Genomic DNA, 14690 nt, shown 5'->3' on the forward strand with positions numbered 1-14690 from the left:
TTACTGATTCTATGATTCTGTGAAAAGTTCAGCAGCCCAGCTTGGCTCACCTGCATTGAATCTTTTTTAATATCCAGTTCTGAATAACGAGAGTGATACATGTGCTTAGACATTCAGAATAACTTCCTTCTAAAATTAAATTGAATTTTTTGAAAAATTGAATATTTGGAAACATTTTACATAGAAAGACTCCACAGACCACACGTATGCATAGCTTATAATCACAGTCCGGCTTCAAAGAGCTATCCTTTACACCCACAGCAGGGTCTTTTTTACTGCAATTGTTTTCTAAATACCTAATTGTCTACTAAGCATTACATGAGCAATTTACAGTTTCCCCTTTATTCTTCATGGGAGAGTTGGCACAGTACTGAGAGTACAACTACCAGCTTAACTGACAGCTACACAGTTTTGGTCAGGTCACTTCATTTGAGTGTCCCAGGCGTGTTGGGTCTATATAGTAACCTTTCTCCTGCTTCATGGCACTGCAAAGGTTAGATAAGTAACTTTTACTATGCTCAATGTAGGGTCTAACTCAGCAATTCCTGCCAAGTAACTATTCCATGCTTATGCTGATCACAGATAGTTTTATCGATATTTTTGCCAATGCTACAATTCCAGAAAGCAGAGATTTTATATGGAAACTCTATGACCACTAGCAAAAATGCTACAGCTCAACTTGAATGTTTGCTTATGTATTACTTCTTGCTTCCCAGTAAGAACTGTRGACACAAGTGCCTGTATGTTTGTTTGTGTGAGTGCCTTCAAACCAAAGTCAGCTTTTTGTGGTTGTATTTCTACTCTGCTGGAGTCTCCGTTCTTCTTGTCCTTAGCAGCATGTCTGTTTCTACGGTGGCTGCCAAGGGAGGGGTCTGCACAGTCCTAATCTTCCCCCATCTACTTGCATTTCATTGTGAAGTGATTTTGAATTAAATATTATGGGTGCCACATCCTCAAATATAATTGATCCAGACAGGAAGAGATTTCTGAAAGATAATGCAGGTTTTATATTTCTGGTACTTTAAAATGTTTTTTCACTAAGAAGGAAATAATAAAAAAAATATAGAGCCTAAGAAAACCATCAGCTGCTTATAATTAAACTCATCTAAAAGACAATAACAGAAGGATTATAATAATAAGATTATCAAAAAGTGAATGTTTACTGGCACACTCAGTAAACCACTCTTTATCTTGAGATAATCCAAGAGAATTTTCTTATATAATGAGAAATTTTTAAAGATCAGTGGTCACCTTTTCATGAATTATCAGTCTGATATGTGGCTTGCTTTTCACTTCAGTACAATTTACTCCAAAATGTATTTTAGTTTGGAAATAYATAACCTAGCCCCCAAAAAACAACTGATTGAAATTATTCACTGACAGGTAAGAAGAGAGTTTACTTTATAGTCAACTCATTAGGTCAACATTATTCACTGACATGTAATTACACTGATATGGGCATTAAAAATAGTTCACCTAGATTCCTCTTTAGGGTCAGGCATGGAAAMTTTCTGTAGCCATTTCAATTCTATGAGCTTTACATTTTCCTAGAAAGGAATCAGTCTGTCCTTCCCTCCTGTAGTCCCTCCATTGACAGAGGAAGCTTAGGGAGTCCGGCCTCCTGTATCAGTGATCTAAATTAGGCAAAGTACATCCTTTTATTCCTTTCAGAGTCCAAATTTCTGCTTTACAGTTAGAGTAATTTAAAAGATGTATATGAAGCCAACCAGTTGCTGTAAATAGTTGATATGAAATAGTCAATTACGTTCCATTGATGAAAGTTTTTTCCCCTCTGTATCAACTGATCTCCCAAATTATCATCTATAAAGTATGTTATAAAATATGCATATTTTATAAATGTATTGTGGCTTTGTTTTGTGTTTACTGTATAATTTTTTGTGCCTTTGGTATGTATATCTATGGCTGTACAATTAGCATGGGCAGCTTTCCCAAAGTTGCAAGGTGATTTTGGCTTCTATTCTAGGAGGTTCATCTGTGTATCTAGCTGTCTTCTTTCTCAACAAATAATTTCTTCATTCCCTAATCTAATCCATGCTGAGTCTTCTTCTTCCTCTTCCTGAGAGTGCATGTTAACTCAATCCATACACCTAGTTTTCAACATCAGGATCTTCTCTACATTAGCTTTATACCTCTCACAGGTACTGCTACTTTGCTACAGTTTTATGCTTCAAAAATATCATACTGAGGTTTTTATTCTCATCATCTCCTAAAATGTGCAGATAAAGGGAAATGACAACCCTGGATACGTACAATCCTCAGCGCACAGTTTCTAACAATGCTGTGAACTACTTGGATAAGGGCAGGGTGCATGTGTGTGCAATAAAAGTCTACTATGCTGAAGGATGCACACAGTCATCCAAGTGTATCCTAGGCTAAGGGACTGAGAGCCTAAAAAAGGTAACCAGACATTCCCAGGTTATTCAAAATGTAACRAAGCAGTTTATCCCACTACAAGCAAGCAAACCAAGCATTTCTAACACCTACATAGCTGACAGCCAGGCAGACCGAAATGTCCACGGAAAGGAAGCACCTTAAATAGTCTGAAATGCTCGAGGATTTTTGCTGAACAACAAGTACTGCCAGGACAACGCTGTTTTACTAGCAGGTTTAGCTCATTTTTTATTTACTGTATAAAGAATCCTCTAGGGCTCAGTATGGTTTCAGAAACTTGCATGTTATACAAATGTGCAGAGTTTCCTTCCCTGAAGCCACGTCACCAGGCACTAGAGATGAGCAACCCAAGAATAATATTTTGGAGAGAGCGCTGCCAATCCAGCCTTCATATGAACAGTTTTCTCACTGGCTCACTTTGAGGTATTAAAAGTTATGCTATCAAAGGGCAATATTTCCCTCGTGGTAGTGCTTGCTTGTATTTTTACTAATTTTAGTCTCCTGTGACGTCCTCTATCACTTACCACTCAATGTTGTAGAGTTTTGCTTTTGACTAGTTCACTTTGCCGTATTGTTCCTGGGCTATAGCTTTTTCTGAATCTGCAGTTTTCCTCTTGTAGCCCTTCAGAACAGGCTATTCTAGTTCTTTTAGTCACTCCCCCCCCTAAAAAAAAAAAAAAAAAAAATCTGTGCAAAATTGTCCTGTCCCTGTGCCAGTCACTTCTAACTGGGCGCTTCCTCTTTTGTTTGTTTCCCTGAAGTACTGTCCAGAGAAAAAAATGCTGCTTCCTGTTTTCAGAAAATATCAAACCCAAGCCCACCCTTTGACCTCGCTCCCCTCCCTCCTATAGCCGCACAGATCTCTGACTTTCCCTGCTTCTGCTGACAGCCATGAACAACACTTTACTGTATGTCTGGTAACAGGCAGCCCTCTCGCTTCTACTCCAGAGAAAAATCCTGCACTGGGTTTGGGGATCAACCTATCACAGTTATTGCTAGTGGAAGAAACCTGGGAGGCTGAGGACACTAGATGAGGCCCTATGATACTTTTTGCAAAGAGGAGTTACTCCATCATCATGCCTAGCATTTATTTTTTCATTAGAGCAAATCCTGAGAAACACGCTTTATGTTAGATCTGGATGGATGGGTGAAAGTTTCTCAAATCAGACAATGACAAGGGCTGTAGCTTTGGAGAATTTTATGGGAACATATAGATGTAGCAAGCAGCGTGCACTAGCCAGGAGTAGCTGAGCTAAAATAACCCTCAGCTCTAGTGGTGTTGAGCAGAAAGAGGACTGCTGAACTTAAAATCCTGAGATAAATATAACAGCTGGGGCAGCAAGTGTAAAATGACAATAGAGTAATGTAGAGACACCAGTTTTAATCTTTAAGATGCAGTGCTCCCTTACTCCAAAAACACCTGGTAAAACCTTAATTGACCATCATTCAGAACAGTAATACACCCAGGGTGCCAAGCTTTCCCAAAAGACTTCAGACTATCTGCACGCAGTCTCCTAATACTTGTTGGAGCATCACAACCGTCTTTCTTTTCAGACAAACACTGCTGGAAGCACAACTCTGGTAGAGCCTTAAACTTAAAATAAATAATTAAAAAAAAATCAAAATATGGTAAGAGGAGACAGGAGCTTTATTACATGTGAACATAGATCAAAACAATTTTCTATGCCTAAAGGGGTTTGAGAAAAAAAATAAAAACATAACTTTCAATAAGATGTAACTGATGAATGATTTATGGGCTATTTGTGTAAAAGTACTAAGCATGATAAAGTCTCATCTTGATAAATCAGTTCAAATTCCTCTAGTGACATTAATAAATCAGGAGCAGGCCAATTCCATTTTTAATGTTGTTATTATAATGCCTTCTGTCTGCTAATGCAAGTTTTAACATCTTCTTCACACATTACTGTGAGACAAAGATACATCTATCTCCTTAGTGAATTAATTAGCGGAGTTTTGCATCCTTCATCTAACAGGCAGGACACTTCCCCACTCTCTTTAACCCCCTTCTTTAGCCTTCTGAATGGAATGTGTATAATACATGGAAAAGCAAGCGTATAACCTCATGATAAAACTGAGCCAAATTAAAATGCCAGCCCTTCTAGAAACAGATGGCTTCCCTCTCCCCTTCTGCAATAGCCTCTTCTCAACCCCTGTTCCCTTCACTCCTGGCTGTGTAGGTCACCTCCTTCCCTTGTGCTGACACCAGTACTTACCCASTTGAAGAGTAGGTTGATTCAGTTTATTATCCCAGCAGAAATGGGGGGGGGAGAAAGAAACGGGGGACACACCATCTCACACAGAACAAAAGAAAAAAAACCCACACTTGTTTTGACAAAAAGCCAGGATATCTGTGGGAATATTCAGCCAGAATAGAAAGGCACTCTTATTTTAGTGCTTTAAATCGACTCTGCATGTAGTCAGATGAATGCAAAAGCCAGCTGAAGGTAAGTGGGGAGGATGGTATCTCTCCCTTCTGATAAATGCAAGTTTGGCTCATGCTGTATCTGAAACATTATCTTAAGTCTCCAGAACACATTTGTGGTCTTTAGAACCATTAATGATATCAATTAGACTGATTCTTAATTTCAATTACTGTGGTTCCAACACACAAGTTATTCTCCATGACTTCTCTGTGCCAGTCAACACTGATCTGCAGAAAGATCTGCGTGTTATATTACTTTTAACGCCTATTAGACATTTTAAAAACATTTAAGTACTACTTGTAATAAAAAGCATCTTGAAGGTGACACAAGAATTAAATCATAGAATCATAGATTGGTAAGGTTGGAAAGGACCTCTGGAGATCATCTAATCCAGCCCTCAGYGTAGCCCATATGGGGATTGAACCCATGACCATGGCATTAGCAGCACCATGCTCTAACCAACTGAGCTAAATCAATTAGCTAGTATATTTTTCATGAAATAATGATGAGCCTTATTTCTGAGAGTATGTGACTGAGATAGAGAGTACAGATAAGTCCAAGTACAAATGGCTTCTACAGACTCAAGATAATTTCAAGGAGAAAGAGGACTGAAAAATATACTGAAAGATACACCGTGGAATTTAGAAAACTTAATACTTAAGTACTGGCATGCTAGCCTGAGTGGCTGTTTCTGTTTGAAAAAAATACACAGAAGTTTCAATTTCGTAAGTTTCTACACAGTTATGAACTATTATTTGGTATTGATTTTRCCATTACAACTGAATTTATATACAGATAACTAAGATCTACTAAAAACTATGCATAAAGCTGTATTGGACAGGCACTGCAGTACACGTGGTCCCYACTCTGCAGAGTTTACAAAGAGAGGAAACAAAGAGATCATGAGACATTCCTAAAAAAACTCAACTTTCCATGTAAATTGCATATTTCAGACACAAATCTAAAACTGCTCATCAGACTGAATACTTACCAACTTCCTATCTCCGCATTAATCAAATATGAACTAAAGAATGAGATGATATGGTATGAAGCTTTAGTCCCACGTGTTTAATCTTCYCAGAGAATTCACAAAATGACTGAGGCATGACCAAGTTCTGCAGGTGTTTATATGCTTAGCTTTCTACTTGGCAATCACCACTACAGCCTCTGAGCACCTTGCAAAAGCTAAAAACAACACCATCAATCACCTTTCCTTCCTTCCTTCCTTCCTTCCTTCCTTCCTTCCAGTGAGTAGATGTAAATTACTTATGATTGGGCTGGAGAGGAGGGAAACAGGAGTAGGGCAACTGAGGAAAGCTCACTGGAAGAATTTAACAAAAAATGCCAAATGTTCAGAGACAAGTAGTCACTCTTCCCTTTTTGGGTACAAAGTTCTAAAGTGAAAATTWGATTCCTACATATATTCTGGCTCCTATAGGCAAGTCTTTTGTGCTTATTGCACAGCTCTTTGGCCACAGTGCGATGCAATTGCTGCAGAAAGTCATAGTCTTGAAGGACAAACATCACCTCAGACTGCTGGGGCTAAGCCTGCAGAGGGCATGAAATAGCAGGACAGAGTCAATGCATGCAAAGGGGACCCAGTCAGCATATGGGACATCGGTGCAATGATCTTACAGTGACCTAGGTTGCTATGCAGGCAATCTAGAGCAGGTTTGGACCAGATGAGGCTTTTAGGGTGTGATCTTGGTGCAGACCTGGCTGTCTCAAGTGCATCCATCACTGTGGAGGATAGAATGAGACAAACTTCTAACCAGAAGCAGATGGTAACATTTATTATTGTGGCTCTTTAGTGCTCACAGAACTGCGGGGGTCTGAATACCACAGGCTGACAGCATCTCTTGACAGTGGGGGATGTTACATAGGAGGCAAGTTCTCCCAAGCACACTCTTTGGACCAGAAATCTAGATCAGCTTTTGCCCACAGCAATGATATTTAAGTAACTTTCGTCACACACTGGTGGTCTTTGGTGAAGCATGAGGAAGAAAGGATATTCTGTAATTCAATTAYGACCACTTTGTTTCATTACTGTTACGGCTAGTGACGATTCCCTGTATAGCTTAGTTTTTGACTACATAAGTGAACTGGGCATTTTAGTAATTATCACTAGTAGTCTTCCTCCCTCCTTTGCTGCTTCTCCTCAKAAAAGATTTAAAATAGAAAAGATCTTATATCTGAACATGGGATAAAATATGCTTGCTCATCCACTGTTTTAGAAAACAATAAAGATAAAATTATGAGGTTCATTATCWTATAGCCTGGTTCCTTTATCGCGTAGACTACACATTCTTCAGTGGCTGTGGAAATCACTTAACACTTCTTAACTCAATTATTAAGAGTGCTAATCTCTTTCTCCCTTGCAAAGATTTCTGTTATTATTTAATGAAAGCTATCAGTTAAAAACATGCGGTGGGAAAATACCAGGCTCAGTTGGAGTTGGCTAGCATTAGACATAACTGAGAGTGTTACTCCTACAGTGAGTTCTGGCTAAGATATGCTAGTTATGTGTTCTTATTTTATCTTCATTGTAAATTGTAGTCTTGATTTTTTCCCCCATACAAGGTTATTGAACTAATGAAGTGCAAAAGGTATTTTGCAACTGATAAAGGCAGAAAGACAGTAAGGTGTGGAGGTGGGTGTGTGTTGGGTGGGTCTGATACTGTTCTTTTAAGCTGATCAGCAAGGGCTAACCTTAGTTTGTATCTTTAGATGAACACTCACCTTTAGAAACAGTAAGTGCTTTATACATGTAAGGCATGGTCCCTTGTCAGAGGTAGTTTGTTGGTGAAGGGCAGGTGAAGACTTGGACAAGAAGACCAACACAGCAGCAGCAGAACAACACAAGCCTAGCTCCTACTCTTTCAGCCATGTCTCCACTCATCCCTTCCCTAGCCATTTGCAAAGCAATGGTATTATTGACTTGGTCAGCTAACCCACAATAGGAGGGATAAATCTTTTTTTTAGTGTACAGCTATACTTTATAAATACAGCCCAGTATTTCTGACTCATCAGAAACTGTAATAGCCATAAGCTATTACATCCCAAGTGAATAGAATAACACCTGAGACTGATTTGGCCTCACTTTTTCGCTTGCTATAGGAGAGATGGATTGAAATGAACAAGTTTAGCTCCCTAACATCTGCTGAACAAATGGTCACATAAATCAGCATTCAGAATATACTATGTCTGCCGCACCCTGAATAGCAGCAGCCATGCAAGATGAAGGTGGGTAAAATCGTGGCCTTATTGAAGTAAATGGCAAGACTCCCATTAATTTCAGGCTGACCAGTATTTCAATGCAGATTGTTACCAGATGGAAGATTTTAGAGCCCAACTGACAAATGCAGTTTAAAAGAAAARAAGAATTAACTGGTGTGATAACTGTAGAAATTAATTGCATTCATATTATCAAAAACAAATGCATCTCCCAGCAATAACTATCACTACTCTTATTTTAAAAGTAGTCCATTTTGCTTAGAAAAAAAAATGAAATTCTTCTAAGCCATAAACAGATTCTTGCCTGTGCAAGCAGATTTTCCATACCAAATTGCCTTTTAAATATGGAAAGATGAGATTTTTAGTGATACAAGTCACAGTTTAACGAGGTAACTAAGGTTTAGTTTGAACAGTGTGCCAGAATGGAACATGCTGGCTGATCACTTTGAGAGCAATATGCCAATTTTAGCTAGAAATGGTTTATTGTTAAAGACTTCAAATGAATTAAGATCCTTTTAACCAAGTATTTTTCCAATCAATACTGAGCAATAAAACGTTTGTTCTGATTTTGAGAGTACAGTATTTCACAAGCACTTGGATCTTTTTCCTCTTACATGTTGAACAGAATCCTTTCTATTATGAGTTAACTAGCAAGGATAAAAATTGGGAGCTGCAGAGATAATACCGTGATCCCATAAACCAAGTTCAAATTAAACATCCTCTGATACRACAAACCTAGAGGTAACACTATGTGTTTATGCTGAGCTTCACAGTGTGGCTGTTACTTTTTCATTTAAGTCCTTACAAATAATGTAATGGTTGAAGATGTTGCCTCTAGACAATTATTAGTCTTGCAGTCATCCAAGACTGAGATGAATTGCTGTAATTCATACTTCTCAGTATTATTTTTTCAGATAGCCTGTGCATTTCGGAAGATTAATTTGCACTGGTCACATTACTACAATTCTTCCATAAAGCTAATGGAGAATTAAAACACTTTTTTCCTCCTACAGGTACCATCTACATCCTCCAGAAGCAAGGTAACCATTCACTGAGGTATTACCAGCCAACACAGTTGGACCACTGGACAGCATGGTAAGAAGTGTTTCACTCAAGATGTGAATTTACAGTACTCTTCAAAAGTTATTTTGAAACTGTTATTATGGGTCTGTGTTTATATGTTCTTAGTGGCTCCATTTAATTTTCTCAAAAACTGAGTAAAGAGATGATTATTTTTAAACTGCTGGCCACAAACTCCCTTTGACATCTCAAAGGTAAGTTATGGTCTCTCACTCATGCCACATCATCCACGAAGATTCTAAATTTCAAATTCAGTAAATTATCTCATGTCTGGATCAGCTCTCCTRGTTTTGAAACAAAGTCAGACACCAAAAAACTATTACTAAAATGCCTCACTGGAACAYAAACACATCAGATTCTGCCTACATACCAAGAGGCAAGAAAAATCTTGATTATACCAATGACSTCCCCAAGATTTTTTAAGATACATGTTTTATCACAGCCAATCTTTTATCCTGTCACAGTGCTGTCTTCAGCCACTCGAACAGGGATGCCGATCAACTTAGAAATTAAAGGCCTTCGCTTAGCTCCCTCACRTAGGTGAAGGAGAAACTTAGGCACTGCTGCCCCTCCAAACTGTGGGTACATATTAGTTTAGCAGTTCTTGTAGACTCTTGCTTTATGTTCTCCTTCCTGTTGCCACTCTACTTCAGCCATGCACTGACTTACAGAAAAACTACATTCCAAAACCCAACCCAGTGTTCCACAGCATAGAATTATAAGACAACACTGAAAAGTTTGATGAGAATGTGATCTGAAAGATAGCAGTGTCATTAGTGCTCTCTACTGGATAAACACATAATTACTTCAAAATGGATACACATATCAGGGACCTAGTGGCATAAGAAATAATGTATTTATATTATAGGACTTGGACTACATTTATAAAAGCTTGTGCTACTCAGTGCAACTTAAAGCTTACTTTGAGATAAAACAAATGATATACAGAACTCCTTGAAAACAAAACAGCTGAAGTTGCAACTCTGAGGCCTAGAATAGGTTGATTAAGAGAAGAAACATTCAAGATGAAAGTAGTATTTGAATCAGGGTAGTTTGAATCAGAAGTATTCCTTCCCATTCTTCACACACACACCCCTCAATATGCTACTTTGGCAGACTAATTCATGACTAATGACTGTGAAATTCAGTTGCAGAAATTTCTTTTGCATTTGGGACAAAACGTGTCCTGAAAAATACTGGTGAATTTGAAAGTCATAAAATAATTGTTTTCTTCCTTATCACCTTTCTTATACCCTACAAATATGGAGCGAGCTTCTACTTGACAGTCAGACCAGTATGCTACAGGGTGCCACTTAGTTCACTATGACTTTCAGCTGGAGAAAAGTGGATTGACTTTGTTGTCACCTCCCACTCCAGCGTCCTATGGTTCCATCTGAGGAACGCCACAGCTTGGCTCTCCCTCCAGGCAGCCTGGAGTCACCAAAGCTCCACCACCAGCAGAATGACTGCACTACCCTGTGGTTCAGTATTTCCTATGCCAAAGTAAGTATTCTGTGTTTGGCTATTGGAGTGCTGATGGTGCAAGCACACCTGCAACCACAACCCTTTGCATAAAAAAAAAAAAAAAAAAAAAGTAGTAGTGATTGGCCTTTGCAAGAACCTCATAGTAGTGCAATAGTAGTGCAATTCCTTACAATATCTGAAGTGCACACCTACCCCTACACTACTTCCTTCCACAAGTGGGCACACTGCTAAGAAATCTTAGCAGGGGCTCTTAACGAGAGGTTAAGCAAAAACCTGTTAGTACTGTAACTACTTGCCTGAATGTCTGCAAGCAAAACAGAGGCTTTATAGCAAACCATGTCAAGATTACATTGGTGCAATGRCTCACTTTTAGTTTTTAATTTTATTTTTGTTATCCCATGTTTCAGTTGGATTCATGAATTAGTTAAGTTTATTGCAGTAGCATTCAAAAGCTAACCAAGAATGAAATACTATTATATATGGCCCTGCACTAACACACATATAGAGCAGGAGATAGTCCAACACTAAAGTCTTCAGAACATGGTAAACAAGGCAGCTGCAAGACATATAGTGGGAAGAAGGAAGATACCACAAACTAGTGAAGCTGTAACAGAAAACACTTCATGAGTATCATGATTATTTAATTCACTGGATTTGTGTGTGGGAGGGAATAAAATAAAAGAAAGAGCTGCCAGATGGACAGGGCAGAAGAGACCATGGATAGCTGGGAAGGGACAAATTGGTGAAAACCACTACTAAACACAGAATTGCTAAGAAAGTTGTCAAAGTCACTATTTTCCCTGCTTGGCGATATTGCAGTTTCTCTTACCCAGTGAGTCTGTGGCTGTACCTTCTCAATTCTTCCTGGAGGCCATTTAAAGCAGCAGGGGAGTGAAGAGGATAATCTTGCTGGGTCCTGGTGATCTCAAGGCAAACATAATTTCTCCTGAAGAATTCTGGGGCCAAGAAGTTTCAAGGGAGACAGTATCCTGGCCTCATTTTAACCTCTTCCCTCCACTGTTTCATTCACCATGCATCAGCTTTCTTCTTAACAGGGTACCTATTGCACCAGATTGGACTATTTTTTATTTCATGTACATATACACACTCACGTTTAGAGAGAGAGAGAGAGAGAGAGAGAGAGAGAGAGAGAGAGAGAGAGAGAGCAAGAGAATGCAAGAGCACACCAGCCTACATTTCACCCTTAAAATAGGGCAAGCAAAATCCTCAGCTAGAGAAGTAAGATATTTGGAAAAAAATAATCCAACAGTGATTGTTGCCATGAAACCAACAACCCCAAAATATTTACTTCCATCCAAACACAAATTTGCTTCAGTGTGGAGCTCACAAACAGAAGGTTGGGCATTAGTGTAGCCCAAGCAATAATGAAAACACAAATAGGTCACAATTACCTTGACCAAAAGAATGATTCACTTCTTTTCCCACGTTTTCTTTATATATACATGACATCTGTAGYTACTGAGGTTTTGCTTAAAAGTCTTCTCTTTACTCTCAAAAGCAATAATCCACAGCTTTGCATACCCACATGCTCCAAAGCTCTTGCTCACATTTATTTCCAGCTTCTCCCTTCCCTTTTTTAAAGGTTGTTTTCCTTTTATCAACTCCTCTCCATACCTGAGCATTCTTGTCCAGAATGGGAGCTGGGGGATATGAAATAGCTGCTACTCTATAGCTCATCCCAGTCTCTCAGCTCAACGTGTCCTTAGCACCCAAAGGGGACCTTAGCTGCAGGTGAGCTGACTTCACATTTCAAAGCARCCTCATCTCATAAGCAGTTACAAACTTACTTACTTTATTTATCTGAACTTGTGTCTTACACTCATCCTACTACTTCCTTAGATTCACATTGCTTTTTATCCTCACACGTCTTTATTCACATCAATCCCCAACTGCAAAATACAGCGGACAAACTCTAACACGCCCAGTGAAACTATCCACATAGTTGCTGTTTATACTGAAGCCAATTCCTTTTCCTAATTCATTCTGTGTGGCTGCTTCTTTCATGGTCTCATCAATAGGAAACACCTGGGATTTTGCAGCACAGCAACCATCTAGCAGCTTCTACTGAAGCCAAAGCATTTATATATAAATAAATATATATGTATAGTTTGAGTTAGTTAACGTGAAACTGAGAGAACTCTGGTTAGGAATAATCCTTCAATTAGCCTGAGTAGGTCTTGGATGAAGGGAGGTTCCCACAATTTTATCCTCACACACAATACCAAGGTTAGGCCCRAGAGGACATAAAGACATCTGTTACTAATGCCAGAGGGAGGTGTGGGCAGCCAAGTAGAAGAGATTCAACTTCATAATAAAAATTCTAAAGGCAGCCCAAACCTTTCCCTTCTCTTCTACCCAATTCACCACTTAGGACTAATTTACAGTTTATCAGCTGGCCTGTTAATTGCTTGAGTTTCCTAAGTATTCTTGTACTTTCCACCCCTCTCCCTCYTCAGAAAAAGGCTTTCCTCAACTTGCAGTCTGAGGAAGCTTGGAAAAAAGTTGAAAACAGTCTCCAAGAACCTTGTCTTTTCTTACAGGAGTCTACAGGAGTCCTGAACGTTTCTGTGCTGTAATATTTATGCTAACGTAATCCCATTTTGATCATGGACTGCTGCATTCTAACCAGTGACGACATTCTCTAGTAACTTCACAAGTTGAAGATGATTTGATCTTCTTTGCAGATTTAAGTAACATTCTTGACACAATGAACCACTGCGGCAGAGACTTAATCAAAAAAAATCCACCAACCATAACCTTCCCACCCCCTAGACTTACAGACTGTTCTGCCTTTCCACTAAGAATGCAAATCAATATGCTCTACTGTTCATGAGTACTATGTTCTTATTTGGGGTTTAGCTATGAGTGAAGCTGTTTCAATCTGAATTTGATGAACATTTCAAAATAATGATTTGCATTAAATTTCAATTCAATTAAAAAAAAAAAAAACCTTCAAAAAATTTTTATACCTTCCCACCATAGAAGGGAATTGAGAAGTTAACTCAAATGAAATATATTACAATGATAGAAATGAAATCCAGCTACTACCAGCACTTGATTCTCCAGGCCTATTTGGCTTGATAGGTGTCACATTTTCCATGTTTTTGTGTGTGCTCTTCAAAATTGAGATATACAGATATCTCTTCTAGAGCTAGAGGAAAAACTACTGAAAGAAATGATACCACTATATTTTGCTAAACAACCATCTTTCAACTCAAATGATGGACATAAAAACTTAAGTACTTCTGGATATTTTAAGGCATTAAGAAATATTTCTTCTTCTTTATGCAGCCTAACACATCTATAGTAAACCACTTATTTGCCCCAGTCTTTTTTTTCTTTTATTAACTGATATTAAATATTTGTGCCAATATAACAGTGAATTTTAAGAAAAGGTATATGGCAAAAATGAACTTAAGATTTTATAGCCTGTAGTTCAGTAGAACAAACATCATGAAAAACACATCATGAAACTTAAATAACATTCATTTAAGGAGTTGAGCACTAAATATTTTAATTCATTAGAGAACATTCGAGAAGGGACGGGTCAGTTGAAAAATGATATTAACCTTTAAAGCCAAGTACTAACACAGTCTTGTGTCTGGCGAGGGGTATGTTCTCCCCTCAAAACTGGAATGGCTTTGCTTCTCTGCAAATCACAAGGCTGACAACTCTTTTAACATCATTTAATGCACATTTTAGGAAAACATGGTGTAGCAAAGTTAACAGCACTTCCGTCACTAAATTTTATAAGATTTCAGAATAAAAACAGATCCAAAACATGGCCAAGCAGTACAGTGTCTTAACAGCAATAGTCTATGTTCACCGAATAAAAGAAACAACTGCTATGAACAGGTCAATTAAGATGCTTTCCATATCAAGTTAAAATGGTTTAAGGCTACAGCCTAGCAGATGCTCTATGATACTCCAGCTGCTAGCCAAGTCATGTATCCTGTTTGCCAAAATAAACTTTTAACCTCAAAATCTGAAATACTCTCCTCAGCAGCATATTTT

At 38.4% G+C, this 14690-nt stretch overlaps 1 protein-coding gene across 1 annotated transcript in view; it reads left to right on the forward strand.

Annotated features, from left to right (window-relative positions):
• The window catches only part of INPP4B (inositol polyphosphate-4-phosphatase type II B), a 467312-nt gene that overhangs the window by 42140 nt on the left and 410482 nt on the right, over positions 1-14690 (forward strand). Inside the window, exon 4 of the mRNA XM_085313208.1 lies at positions 9104-9185. The gene's annotated coding sequence lies outside the window, so the exon portion shown is untranslated. The remainder of the gene's footprint in view (positions 1-9103; positions 9186-14690) is intronic.

The sequence above is a fragment of the Rhea americana genome, unplaced genomic scaffold (assembly GCF_003343005.1).
Source record: "Rhea americana isolate MKP2758 unplaced genomic scaffold, rheAme1 scaffold_38, whole genome shotgun sequence".
Taxonomy (NCBI): Eukaryota; Metazoa; Chordata; class Aves; order Rheiformes; family Rheidae; genus Rhea; species Rhea americana.